The sequence below is a fragment of the Panulirus ornatus genome, chromosome 23 (assembly GCF_036320965.1).
Source record: "Panulirus ornatus isolate Po-2019 chromosome 23, ASM3632096v1, whole genome shotgun sequence".
NCBI lineage: Eukaryota > Metazoa > Arthropoda > Malacostraca > Decapoda > Palinuridae > Panulirus > Panulirus ornatus.
In genome coordinates this window covers 4445751-4452012 of record NC_092246.1, presented here as the reverse complement: position 1 = coordinate 4452012, position 6262 = coordinate 4445751, and positions in this window count along the sequence as shown.

Below are 6262 nucleotides of genomic sequence, written 5' to 3'. Positions count from 1 at the left end.
TGCATGCCTTTCACCCTCCTGCATGTTCAGGCCCTGATCACTCAAAATCTTTTTCACTCCATCTTTCCACCTCCAATTTAGTCTCCCACTTCTCCTTTTTCCCCCCACCTCTGACACATATATCCTCTTTGTCAATCTTTCCTCACTCATTCTCTCCATGTGACCATACCATTTCAAAATACCCTCTTCTGCTCTCTCAACCACACTCTTGTTATTACCACACATCTCTCTTACCCTTTCATTACTTACTCGATCAAACCACCTCACACCACGACATTGTCCTCAAACATCTCATTTCCAGCACATCCATCCTCCTGCGCACAACTCTATCCATAGTCCACGCCTCGCAACCATACAACATTGTTGGAACCACTATTCCTTCAAACATACCCATTTTTGCTTTCCGAGATAATGTTCTCGACTTCCACACATTCTTCAAGGCCCCCAGGATTTTCGCCCCCTCCCCCACCCTATGATCCACTTCCGCTTCCATGGTTCCATCCGCTGCCAAATCCATAAATCCATATATATATATATATATATATATATATATATATATATATATATATATATATATATATATATATATATATATGGATTTGGGAGTAAAGTCAGGGGTTAGTGAGAGGACAAGAGCAAGGGAAGGAGTAGCACTACTCCTGAAACAGGAGTGGTGGGAGTTTGTGATAGAGTGTAAGAAAGTAAACTCCAGATTGATATGGGTAAAACTGAAAGTGGATGGAGAGAGATGGGTGATTATTGGTGCATATGCACCTGGGCATGAGAAGAAAGATCGTGAGGCAAGTGTTTTGGGAGCAGCTGAATGAGTGTGTTAGTGGTTTTGATGCACGAGACCGGGTTATAGTGATGGGTGATTTGAATGGAAAGGTGAGTAATGTGGCAGTTGAGGGAATAATTGGTATATATGGGGTGTTCATTGTTGTAAATGGAAATGGTGAAGAGCTTGTAGATTTATGTGCTGAAAAAGGACTGGTGATTGGGAATACCTGGTTTAAAAAGAGAGATATACATAAGTATACCTATGTAAGTAGGAGAGATGGCCAGAGATCGTTATTGGATTACATGTTAATTGATCATTATCTTGTGGAGGCGAAGGTGAAGATTCTACTGTAGAGGTTTTCAGAAAAGAAGAGAGAATGTTGGGGTGAAGAGAGTGGTGAGAGTAAGTGAGCTTGGGAAGGAGACGTGTGAGGAAGTACCAGGAGAGATTGAATACAGAATGGAAAAAGGTGAGAACAAAGGAGGTAAGGGGAGTGGAAGAGGAATGGGATGTATTTAGGGAAGCAGTGATGGCTTGCGCAAAAGATGCTTGTGGCATGAGAAGCGTGGGAAGTGGGCAGATTAGAAAGGGTAGTGAGTGGTGGGATGAAGAAGTAAGATTATTAGTGAAAGAGAAGAGAGAGGCATTTAGATGGTTTTTGCAGGGAAATAATGCAAATGAGTGGGAGTGTAATGTATTAAAGAAAGAGGCAGGAAGTCAAAAAAAAGGTGCAAGAGGTGAAAAAGAGGGCAAATGAGAGTTGGGGTGAGAGAGTATCATTAAATTTTAGGGAGAATAAAAAGATGTTTTGGAAGGAGGTAAATAAAGTGCGTAAGACAAGGGAACAAATGGGAACTTCAGTGAAGGGGGCTAATGGGGAGGTGATAACAAGTAGTGGTGATGTGAAAAGGAGATGGAGTGAGTATTTTGAAGGCTTGTTGAATGTGTTTATGATAGAGTGGGAGATATAGGGTGTTTTGGTCGAGGTGGTGTGCAAAGTGAGAGGGTTAGGGAAAATGATTTGGTAAACAGAGAAGAGGTAGTAAAAGCTTTGCGGAAGATGAAAACCGGCAAGGCAGCGGGTTTGGATGGTATTGCAGTAGAATTTATTAAAAAAGGGGGTGACTGTATTGTTGACTGGTTGGAAAGGTTAATGTATGTATGATTCATGGTGAGGTGCCTGAGGATTGGCGGAATACTTGCACAGTGCCATTGTACAAAGGCAAAGGGGAAAAAGGTGAGTGCTCAAATTACAGAGGTATAAGTTTGTTGAGTATTCCTGGGAAATTATATGGGAGGGTATTGATTGAGAGGGTGAAGGCATGTACAGAGCATCAGACTGGGGAAGAGCGGTGTGGTTTCAGAAGTGGTAAAGGATGTGTGGATCAGGTGTTTGCTTTGAAGAATGTATGTGAGAAATACTTAGAAAAGCAAATGGATTTGTATGTAGCATTTATGGATCTGGAGAAGGCATATGATAGAGTTGATAGAGATGCTCTGTGAAAGGTATTAAGAATATATGGTGTGGGAGGCAAGTTGTTAGAAGCAGTGAAAGGTTTTTATCGAGGATGTAAGGCATGTGTACGTGTAGGAAGAGAGGAAAGTGATAGGTTCTCAGTGAATGTAGGTTTGCGGCAGGTGTGTGTGATGTCTCCATGGTTGTTTAATTTGTTTATGAATGGGGTTGTTAGAGAGGTGAATGCAAGAGGTTTGGAGAGAGGGGCAAGTATGCAGTCTGTTGTGGATGAGAGAGCTTGGGAAGTGAGTCAGTTGTTATTCGCTGATGATACAGCACTGGTGGCTGATTCATGTGAGAAACTGCAGAAGCTGGTGACTGAGTTTGGTAAAGTGTGTGAAAGAAGAAAGTTGAGAGTAAATGTGAATAAGAGCAAGGTTATTAGGTACTGTAGGGTTGAGGGTCAAGTCAACTGGGAGGTAAGTTTGAATGGAGAAAAACTGGAGGAAGTGAAGTGTTTTAGATATCTGGGAGTGGATTTGGCAGCGGATGGAACCATGGAAGTGGAAGTGAATCATAGGGTGGGGGAGGGGGCGAAAATTCTGGGGGCCTTGAAGAATGTGTGGAAGTCGAGAACATTATCTCGGAAAGCAAAAATGGGTATGTTTGAAGGAATAGTGGTTCCATCAATGTTGTGTGGTTGCAAGGCGTGGGTTGTGCGGAGGAGGGTGGCTGTGCTGGAAATGAGATGTTTGAGGACAATATGTGGTGTGAGGTGGTTTGATCAAGTAATAATAGGGTAAGAGAGATGTGTGGTAATAAAAAGAGTGTGGTGGAGAGAGCAGAAGAGGGTGTTTTGAAATGGTTTGGTCACATGGAGAGAATGAGTGAGGAAAGATTGACCAAGAGGATATATGTGTCAGAGGTGGAGGGAACGAGGAGAAGTGGGAGAGCAAATTGGAGGTGGAAAGATTTTTTTTTTTTTTTTTTTTTTTTTTTTTTTTTATACTTTGTCGCTGTCTCCCGCGTTTGCGAGGTAGCGCAAGGAAACAGACAAAAGAAATGGCCCAACCCCCCCCCATACACATGTACATACACACGTCCACACACGCAAAATATACATACCTACACAGCTTTCCATGGTTTACCCCAGACGCTTCACATGCCTTGATTCAATCCACTGACAGCACGTCAACCCCTGTATACCACATCGCTCCAATTCACTCTATTCCTTGCCCTCCTTTCACCCTCCTGCATGTTCAGGCCCCGATCACACAAAATCTTTTTCACTCCATCTTTCCACCTCCAATTTGGTCTCCCTCTTCTCCTCGTTCCCTCCACCTCCGACACATATATCCTCTTGGTCAATCTTTCCTCACTCATTCTCTCCATGTGCCCAAACCATTTCAAAACACCCTCTTCTGCTCTCTCAACCATAAGATAAGAGTGAAAAAGATTTTGAGTGATCGGGGCGTGAACATGCAGGAGGGTGAAAGGCGTGCAAGGAATAGAGTGACGTGGAACGATGTGGTATACCGGGGTCGACGTGCTGTCAATGGATTGAACCAGGGCATGTGAAGCATCTGGGGTAAACCATGGAAAGTTCTGTGGGGCCTGGATGTGGAAAGGGAGCTGTGGTTTCGGTGCATTATTACATGACAGCTAGAGACTGAGTGTGAACAAATGGGGCCTTTGTTGTCTTTTCCTAGTGCTACCTCGCACACATGGGGGGGAGGGGGTTGTTATTTCATGTGTGGCGAGGTGGCGATGGGAATGAATAAAGGCAGACAGTATGAATTATGTACATGTGTATATATGTATATGTCTGTGTGTGTATATATATGTATACATTGAGATGTATAGGTATGTATATTTGCGTGTGTGGTCGTGTATGTATATACATGTGTATGTGGGTGGGTTGGGCCATTCTTTCATCTGTTTCCTTGCGCTACCTCGCTAACGCGGGAGACAGCGACAAAGCAAAATAAATAATGAATATATATATATACTATATTAGTTCCTCTCATTGTATTTCAATTTCTAAAAGTGGGAAGTGGAAACAGGAGGAGTCTTAATCCTTTTCGAAGGCTAAGGCTGGGGTGTCTGAATGTAACCAGAATGAGAAGGAGTGGTAGATAAGTGATACGACTATGGAGAGGATCTAGGAAGGTCTGACTCTTAATGAAAATAAGCTTAAGGGGAAGAGAGAAGAGTGGTTTGGGGATGTCCAAGAGATAGAGTTTGGGGTTAGTGTGAAGGTGAGAGCAAAGGATGGGATGAGATTCCTGCTGTAGAAATTATATTGTGTGAATGTTTGAAAGAATGCAAGGAAGTCGTGTCCCATCTGTCCAGAAATTAAATGTCCTCCATCCTTCCCTGTGAAAGGCAGTGTAACAGGTATATATAAACTCTGTGTACTATTTCATACTCATATACCATTATGTTTGACAGAGTTGATCTCTAATATGTTACTCCTAGTTACTGTGTACCGAACATGAATTGCCTAGGAGGTCCAGTAGGAGATAAAGGACATTTTATTACTTGCAATTGAATAGCTGTTTCTCATAATGTTATAGTTACTAGTAGGTGAATGGATGATTAATTCTCCGGTTTGCCATACAAAGTGGTAAAGGTCCAAATCCTTCATGCATTATTTCATATACCTCCATGTTTGACTGGGTTCAATGGTAAAATGTTCCCACTGGTAACTGTACTCCATGGGAAATAGTAGGAGGTCCCATTGCTCATGTATATAGGAAAAAGGAATTCTTATTACTTGTAAATGAATAGCTGTTTCTCTGTTATGGGTACTGGTGGCCAAGTGGTTAATAACTGTCACACAAAGTGATGAAGGTTTGAATTCTTCTGTGTGGAGGGCACTGTATGTATCATGTAAATGTTGCACATCATGCACTATTTCATGTTCGTATACCTCAATGTATGACAGGGTTGATTGGTGAAACAATTCTGCTGGTTAGTGTGTGCCTAACAGGAAATGGCAGGGAGGTTCCATTCCCTATATATAAAGGATAAAGGACATTTGATTACTTGTAATAACATAGCCATGTCTTTATGATAGGTACTGGTCCATTCTGTCACACAAAGTGGCAGGAGTTCAAATCATTTCCTATGGAGGATATATATATATATATGATTTATTTAAAATTACCCAAGGAATAATTTCTATGAAAGAGTCCTGGGTAATACCAAGACCTTTCTGAAGGTTCATACGGACCAAGCTGCACTACTTTCAGTAGCAGGGAAATGTAGACTCCTTTGGAGCAAAATTTCTTAGTTAAGACTATACTCCCAATATAACAGCCTTGCCAAAAGTGACTTTTTGCATGCATGTAACTTCTTGCAGACAAAGGCCAGAAACACCATACATATATAGTGAAAAAGATTTTGAGTGATCGGGGCCTGAACATACAGGAGGGTGAAATGTGTGCAAGGAATAGAGTGAATTGGAATGATGTGGTATATAGTGGTATATATATGTGCTGTCAGTGGATTGAACCAGGGCATGTGAAGCGTCTGAGGTAAACCATGGAAAGTTTTGTGGGGCGTGAATGTGCAAAGGAAGCTGTGGTTTCAGTGCATTACACATGATAGCTAGAGACTAAGTGTGAATGAATGTGGCCTTTTTTGTCTTTTCCTAGTGCTACCTCATGTGTGGGCGTGTGAGGGGGGGATGCTAATTCATGTGTGGTGGGGTGGCGACGGGAATGGATGAAGGTAGCAAGTATGAATATGTATATGTGTATACATGTATATGTCTGTATATGTATATGTATGTATACATTGAAATGTATAGGTATGTTTATGAGCATGTGTGGGCGTTTATGTATATACATGTGTATGTGGGTGGGTTGAGCCATTTCTTTCATCTGTTTCCTTGTGCTACCTCGCTAATGCGGGAGACAGCGATTAAGTATAATAAAAAGGACGTAAGGGAGTGGGGAGGAATGGAATGTAATTAGAGAGCAGTGATGGCTTGCGGAAAAGATGCTTGTGGTGTGAGAAGC